Source organism: Vicia villosa, linkage group LG6, assembly GCF_029867415.1.
Source record: "Vicia villosa cultivar HV-30 ecotype Madison, WI linkage group LG6, Vvil1.0, whole genome shotgun sequence".
Taxonomy (NCBI): domain Eukaryota; kingdom Viridiplantae; phylum Streptophyta; class Magnoliopsida; order Fabales; family Fabaceae; genus Vicia; species Vicia villosa.
Genome location: NC_081185.1, coordinates 27,524,913 through 27,533,951, shown reverse-complemented (window position 1 = coordinate 27,533,951; position 9,039 = coordinate 27,524,913).

Genomic DNA, 9,039 nt, shown 5'->3' with positions numbered 1-9,039 from the left:
TCACAATAACTTGTAGTCGGTGGAATACGCTCTTGTATAACCAAAACCAAATTCAATAACTCCACCTCCTATTTCGGTATATTTGTTATACACGGAGATTTTGAAATGGTTCCGTTAGGTTCTGTTTGTTGGTGAACACTCCGTATCTAAGAATTCGCCTAGGTTTTTTATATACAACTTATAAGTGCTTTTTTTATTAGCCAAAGTCAACTTGTGGCTTTGTGGGTTTAAGTTTGTTAATCATATTTCCATTTTATACAAACTTACATATATGTTTACATGTTCCTAAAACTTTATTTCTATAGTCAAGGTTAGGCACATATGAAATGAATTCTTAAGGCCTGTATCTTAGTGGGGTTTAATGAATTATTTTCTGCTCGTTTTGATTTTGGATAATTACTTAAAAAAATTAAATTTGATTCGATTTAATTTCATATCTGTTTTTAAATATCTAAATTACAAGTTATAGTTTGATTCCGAATCTGATCTGAACAGTTTTCATAAAAAAACAAGGGTTAAATACGTTTTTAGTCCTTATAAATATGCGACCATGTATTTTTAGTCCCTATAAAATTTTCCTTCAATAAATGGTCCTTCTAAAATTTTTATGCATGCAATTTCAGTCCTTGCTATTTTCTAAAATTTTCAAAACTGTTTAATTACCCTTTAATTTTTAAATTTTTGAATAATTTTTTTTTTACATTTGTTTAGAATACTGTAAAATATTTATTTACCAAAGTTTAGAATTTTTTAAAACTAGAAAAATTAAATATGAATTTTTCAAATTTCAAAAAATAATGATAAAAGTAATGAAAATCTCAACTTGGAAATTAATTTTTTAGTTTCTTTTTTTTTCCAGGAACTTTTTAAAACATTATAAACATGTCTGCAAAATAATCATTCTAAAATACACATCGGTTTGATAGTAGGGACTGAAACTAGGTGCATATTTTTTTTTTTTGAAATCAAGAAATATATATAAATAAAACCAACCGTTCGAAATACAACACCGGAAAGCCAAAAAAGAAAATTACAAACCGATTGAAACTTAACTTAAAGTTATAATTGGAATGTGTTTTATTTTATAGGGACTAAAAATACAGGGTTGCATATTTATAGGGACTAAAAACGTATTTAACAAAAAAACAATTCAAACATATTTATTAATAAGTAGTTTTTTTGTAATTTTTTAAATTAATTTATATATTTTTTATTCAAATTGGTTTAGATTTCAAAATCTCTCAATATAGAGATAATGAAACATTGAAAATAGAAAACTGAGTACAAGATGGATGACATAATAGACATTTAAATTTATATAATTAAAATAATTTGTAGTAATTTAGAGTAACGTACTAATTCAAAAATTGATTAAAAAATTACTAATTTAAGAAAAATACTATATTTTAGCATGAAGCAAACCATGTCTAACATATTTATGCAATTAGTTAAGGGCATAAGCGAATTAGAAAAAATCAATGAAACTGATAATCTAAATTCAACCAAATCAAAATAAAATCGTTTGTTTTTTTGTTTGATTCTAAAACAAATTCAAATCAATGAAAACTGAAGTGGTTTGGTTCGATTCTCGTTTTTAGTATTCTAGTATTGTTACAAAATAGTTTTGATGCGTATGTGTTTGCGGTGTGAAACATGTTAATTGATGTGTGGTTTGGTATGCTCTATTTGTTAAGCTTTTAAGATCTCTTCCCAACATTCTAATGTCAAATTTAAACTTTATATTTGATAGTGAACTTATTTCATGATGTAATAAAAATCTGATCAATTTTTTCGTATGGATTAAGAGAAATTTGTAATTTATTTAGAAAAATAAATTATGAAATAAATTAAATAAAATGTATTATTTTAAAATATATTAGCATAAAATACAGCGAAAAACGCGACGGTGGAGAATGCATTGATGAATATAATGTTTGAGAAAACAATTGTAAACCAATCAAATGAAGCAAATCAGTTAGTTTGGTTCAGTTCTACTTTAAAAATGAGTTAAAAACCAAACCAAGCCAACCTATAAAGATATCATTGGTTCAGACTTTTTTTGACTTAAAAACGGTAAAAACTGAACTGATTACACCCCTAAAATTAGTGGTTTCTCCCGTAATGTGAATCATTGAAAAAAATATAATAATCTATATAATCTATAACAATATACAAAGGTGTTACCTTGGATTTTGAAGTGTTTTTAATCTTTATTTAAGTGTGAAAGTTGTCTTTTTTTCTTATAAATAGTGTTGTTCTTGGTATACTCTTGGCTAGGTCTTTAAGAACCCCTTCTCTTCTCTTGTTTAAAACACCAGGTGTCATCTTTTCTCTCTGTTTTCTAAAAACTCTTTTTATCTCCTCACCACCCGAGATAACCTTCCAAACTAAATTGGGTATGAAGAATTAGTTGGTTGTTATCGTTGAAAGTCGTGCTAACTATGAAGAAAGGTTGGAGCAAGAAGCCTTTGATTATCAGAGGATGGTTTCTAGACATGGATGGGATAAGTACTTTGATATGCTTTATGATCCTACTTACCCGAATCTTGTTAAGGAATTCTGGGTGAATGCATCTATTCAAAAGCTGAATCAGAAAGAAGTCATTTGTTCTAAAGTTTCTGATATTCCTATCATCGTCTCTCCAAATACTATTGCAAACGCAATATACCATGAGGATGAATCAATTCCTCCAGATATGATGCCAAAGGAATTGTATCTCCTCTTCTGCAGCATCTTCAATAATTCATCTAACCTTTCTAAATCCTCTAATCTAAAGCCTTCCGCATTATTCTGGTATCAAGTTCTGGCCATAAAATTTTTTTTGAGAGAAAAAGAATATAAATATTTTAGATATCTGTGAAAGGAACTATTTTCTTCTACTAGTCAATAAATGTGCAAAGGTCAATCTCCCCTATGTTTTCTTTGTGTATCTGAAGAAGACTCTTCTATCCTTCCAAGAAGGAAAAACATTCTCCATTCCTTATTGAATAGTCATCTCTAAACTATTCATGCAATAAGGAGTTGTGAAAACTAAGGTTGAGGTGGAATCTCAAGTCTGGGGTCATCAGCTAGAGCTACCAAGATCACTCTTGATGGATCTTATGTGTAATTTTGTTTTCTTTGTGTAATGTCTTATTTGTTTTATCTATAATTTGGTTTAAGATAAAGTATCGGTACTGGTATGTGTGTACACCGTTTGGTCTCAATGAATCATCAAGTGTGGTTGTATTATGTCATCTTATGATTATCAAATTTGTCAGTTTTCCATGTTTTTTTGGATAATTGGGTTGTATTTTGTATAACTGTATTGTTTATTATGTGTTTTGACCTTTTTGATAAAATTCACTACCAATTAATATACGATAGTTATTCACCAAATACACATGAAAGTTTTTTTCCGAATAACACAAAAATAATGATATATTACGTATGGTTTTATCATACATATGTGATATGGATATGTACAACTGAATTGAACTAATATCTAACTTGAGCTATCTTATATTCACATTCTCCTTCTTTACAAGTTGACTTCATCTCTAATCAACATGTTGCATACTCATCTACGCGGTGTTTCGAAACGCAACAAAACTTAAGTGATTATCAATTTCAAATAACAGGCTCAATGTAATAATTTAGCACTGTTTTCGAAATTGATATTGAACTCTTATACTAAAGTCACCTTTGTAACAAAAAAACAAACATTTTGCTTTGAGACAAATTTTTTAAATTTATTTGACTCAGTTTAAACTTCATATTGCAACAAATTCAATATTTTCTAGGACTAACATTTACATATCTATCATTATATTGGATAAATTAAAATCAGAAAGAACATGCTTCAGTTGAGTCTAAAAAATTGATATTATTGAACTAAAATACACAGCTTGGTCATACAAAATAGTTTTAATCGTTAATGTGCAAGAGCTTATCTCAAATTTACATGCATGTGTTTATCATGCTATGTCATTGCATCCCGCATAGAAACCGTACTTGTGCTTATTTATACCGCGCATTAACTATGATTGGTTTACCCATGCAAGCCCTTCTTCGGTGTGTGTTTTCGACTTCAAACTCTTTATGAAAAAACTGTTTGCACCCATTACTTAAATGCAGGGCATCTGAAGAATAAATCATCAACATAATTCACAATAACACACAACTTAAATTTGAATAATATCACAATATAGATTCTTGTTTATGCAACCGAAAACACTAACAACTCAATTGATACCCTAATCCGCAATTCCATAAATGTTGGGTAAGAGTTGGATAAAATACAAGCCCTAATCCCCAATTTGATAAATCGAATTCAAATTAAATTCAATTTTATTTACAAAACAAATCACCGAATCCATTGTTTCTTAGTAAGAATTCGAAATAATGTTTCAACTAAAAAGACAAACTCTAATCCCCAAATCGATTGTTTATGGGTAATAAGGATTTATCAACTTCAACTTAAAATACACACCCTAATCACTAAATTGATCGGTTATGGGTAAGACTTTAAATCAACTTCAACTTAAAATACAAACCTTATTATCCAAATTGAACATTTCTCTATAATAACTCAAATTAACTTGATTTAGGAAAAATATAAGATTTAGATATGAATATCTAATTGGGAAAGGATGGAATAACTTTGAACCATTCAATGAGGGAATTGAACTACGAAGAAGGAGGATGTTGCACCCCAAAATTTTCCATCCCATCTTTTTCTAACTGGCTTAGGCTTTCTATCATGTCATATGCATACATACATATCATCGGCTCTCGGATCACATGATCAAGGTTCCATTCTTCCAAAAAGATACAACAGAGATGACTGTTCCGTCAGTCAATACAGTAATCAAGAATTCGGATTTCTTGAACTGCAGTATGATCCACATATTTTATCAAGTTCTCTCATCAGGGACCAATCAAACTCTGTCATAGCAAGCGTCCTTGCACTCCAGTGTGCTTTGGATCAAGAGTTTCTGCAGTTTCGAGACACTTCAAATGGAAAGTTCATTTTCACAGTGCAATTTCCAAATTCATATCTGCCGACTAGAAGGTCCTATGGGCTCGGTTCCCGTGTGTTCGGCCCGTAGGACAATTCATTGAGGAAAATGGTAGGAATTAATTGTTTCTGATATTTTTGTTTTACTGTTCCACTGTCTTTCGGAGGTTTGAAAATTCATAACTTCTGTCCGCTAAGTCAGTTTGAGGCGAGCCATATGCCAAAATTTCTATCTTGAGGTCTACTAAATTTCATGTGTTCGGGCTGGGAATTAATTCTTTGAGGAAGATCTCTGAATTTCCAGTTTACTTGAAGATATACAGTGAGAAATTATGTTGAACCGCTGTCTTTTGGGCGATCCAAAATTCATAACTCTCGCACCGTTTAGCGGATTTAGCTGAAATTTTAACAAGAGTTCTTTTCAGCATCCCAGACATTTCGTATGTTCGGGTCGAAGGATAATTATCTACCAGCAATCCCAAGAAAATTTAAAAGCGGCGAGATTTATGTGCCGAAATGAGTTTTCGGGCACTGTCTGACAAGATTCAAAAGGACACAACTTCCTCAATTTTTATCCGATTGAGCCCATTCCGGCGGCATTCTCCCTGAAATTTCGTTGGCTTCGATTTATATTCAGACCTCGAGTTCGGATCTTAATCATAGGATCGAGTTTCATTGCATTCTTTGAGAGGTGCGCACGAAAATTCTACACGTCCCAAGTCTTCCGCCTCAGATGACCAGTTGATTTTCTCGCTATTCAGACACGCATAACTATTTCACTGTTTGTCCGATTGAGCCAATTATGGTGGCTACGGTTCACAAATTTTGTCATCTTCGATTTGATGTTGGTCCCGATTCTAAGTTGCGCGCCGAAACGCGTTTCCTTTGAAACTGAGCTTAAAAAGCGCTTAAGAAGGCAATTTGGAAAATTTGCATATTTGACCCATTATATATTCTTTTCCCTCTCATTTTCAAAGGGGAACTCTCACAATTTTAAGTGTTTTTGGTGAGAATGAAATTGACGACGTTATACAAACACTCTCATTTGAGAGGATCAGGTAGTTCAAATCTTATCCTAAAAACACTCAAAACGTATTGTTGCTCCTACTAACTTTATAATCGGAGTGCCTTGCAGGTATACCCCTTCCTTCTTGATTCCAACATTGTATGTGTAGTCTTTGGCCCGTTTTAGGTTTTGATCAACCGGTAAGATCAGTGGCGCCGTCTTTGGAAACCTCCTTCTGAAGGTGGCCATGTGGTATTAACACGGTGTTGAACTCTCTGCCACTCGTTATCTTTCTAAAAAGCTCATGTTCAGATATTGAAATATATAAGAATAATCCAAAGCAACTTTCTCTGGAGGGGTACCACAATCGAACGATTTATTTGGTCAGCTGGGATATCGTTTGTAGTCCGGTAAATAGTGGCAGTCTCGGTATTAAAAATATTGATATGTTCAATATGTCCCTTCTACTGAAATGGAAGTGGAGGACTTTAAAGGATAAAGACGTTGTTTGGATTGGTTTACTTCGGCATCGGTACCCATAAGCGAAAATGTTCACTAGCTCTAAGGATACGATTAACAATAAAGACTCTATATGGTGGAGTGACCTCTTGTTAGTGGACATTCAGATCGATAACAATTATAACTCTTTTTCTACTAATATTTCTTGCAGGATTCTCAATGGAAGGAACACTTCCTTCTGGTACAGCCACTGGTTGGGACCTCAAACTTTGAGGGACGCTTTATCGAAAATCTTCACTCTTGCTAGACAACCTCTTGGAAGTGTGGCAGACATCACGGGGGTAGACAAGAATAGATTGGAAAAGGATTGTTGCGGCGCTTTTGGATGTCGAGACACAACATATCGCAGAGGAATTTTCTGAACTTGTTACCTCTTGTTTTTCTCTGCGGGTTGGTCCTGATGAGTTTTCTTGAGATATTGATGCGGACGATCATTTCTCCGTGAAGACATGCTACGACCTTAGTTCTAAGGCCGATTCTCTCTTTTTCTGGACCACCGAAACCAGAACGGCTCGCTTTCTTATGGGACTTGAAGGCACCTTCAAGAATCCTCATTTTTGGTTTGCGGTTGATCATTAACAGGCTGCCCACATGGGATCAACTTTCAAAGAGAGGCGTTGTGCATTTGAACTCATATACGTGTTGCGTTTTTTTGTCTCACTAAAGACGGATTGGTCTCCCATTTATTTGATTCATATTTCATCTCTTTCCGTATTTGGAAAGCTGTTGCTAACTAGATTGGCGATAAGGTGACTTTGTCTTTAAAATTTCTCGCTAACTTTCTTCTACATTTTCACACTGTGAAGAAGGCTCCCTTTCAAAATGTGATTGGCTTAATTTGGCTAGCCACTTCTTGGAACCTCTGGCTTTTCCGAAATGCAGTTCTGATTAAAGATAAGGTGTTTAGCTTTGAGGATTGTCTTAACTCTATCAAATTTTTGTCTTGGAGGTGGTTAACCTTATGTAATGACAAAATTTACCGTACTTTTCTAGAATGGTTCTCCTCTCCACTTGATTATATTTAGGATGCGTCCTTTTGTATTCAGGTTCAATGATTCCTAATACCAATTTTATTGAAATTCATTGTCTATTAAAAAAACTTTTTAATTTTTATTAATTTTTATTTTTATTTTTTCAATATTTTCTTTAAAAAATATCACAATACATATCTTTATTTATACCACATCAATCACAGATGACACAAAATAAATATTTCAATTGATATTAATTTTATTTATAAAAAAAATTAACTCAACCCGATCGTATGGGTTATCGTCTAGTTTAATTTAAATTGGAGAAAAAATATTTGCACTGACAGTGTAAAATATTTTTACGTTGTCAACCAATCACAACCATGCATCCAATTAAAACACAATTTTAATTTAAATAAACTAATATGACTTGACAAGTGTAAGGATTTTGATTGGTTGTATGTGCAAAGTTAGTTTCCACGGTTAGTGCACTACTTTTAAACTCTTTAAATTTGAGAATTTCTTTACCCACCTCCCTATGGGGGTCACCCCAGCGAAAACCCTGCTTCGGAAATGCATTTCCGGAGTATTTTTTTTCTAAATTTTCCCATACATCGGAAGTGCACTTCCGAAAAAATCCCAAAAATTGGGATTTTGATTAATTCGGAGATGCATCTCCGAAAAAAAATTGAAAATCCCAAAAATTAAAAATGTTAGGATATTAATTAATTCACATATCATAAATTTGATATAATTTATGAGTAATGAATAATAATAATTATATATTTTGATATAATTTATGAGTTATGAATAATAATTATTATATATTTCTATTCTGATTCATATTTTAAAATTTAAAATAATTTTAATTAAAAAAATTAAAATAATTTCACTTACAAAATGAGTTATAATTTTTTATTTATATATTTATAAGAATTATTATATATTTATATATTTACAAAAAAAATTAAAAAAATGAGTGTTTTAATTTATATATTTATATATTTATATAATAATTATAATAATTATTATATATTTATAAAAATTATTATATACTTATATATTTATATATTTATATAATAATTATTATATATTAATTATAAATAAATTTATATATTTATATAATAATTATAAAAATTTAAAAAATGAGTGTTTTAATTTATAATAATTATTATATATTTATATATTTATATAATAATTATTATATATTTATATATTATATATTTATATATTTCACTTACAAAATTAATAATAATTATTATATATTTATATATTTCTATTCTGATTCATAATTAAAAATGAGTTATAATTTTGTATTTAGTTTTAAAAAATTAAAAAATGATTTTGTCTTAATTTTATTTAATGAATAAATTTTATATTTAATGCTATATAATTCAAAATTTACTTATAAAATTAAAATGTTTTTTATTTATATAAGTTAGTAAAATAATTTTGACCTTTAAAATTGTTTAGAAAATTTTCATTCACCTTGATTTTATTGATTCACCTTCATTTTATTGATTCACCTTGATTTTATACCTATT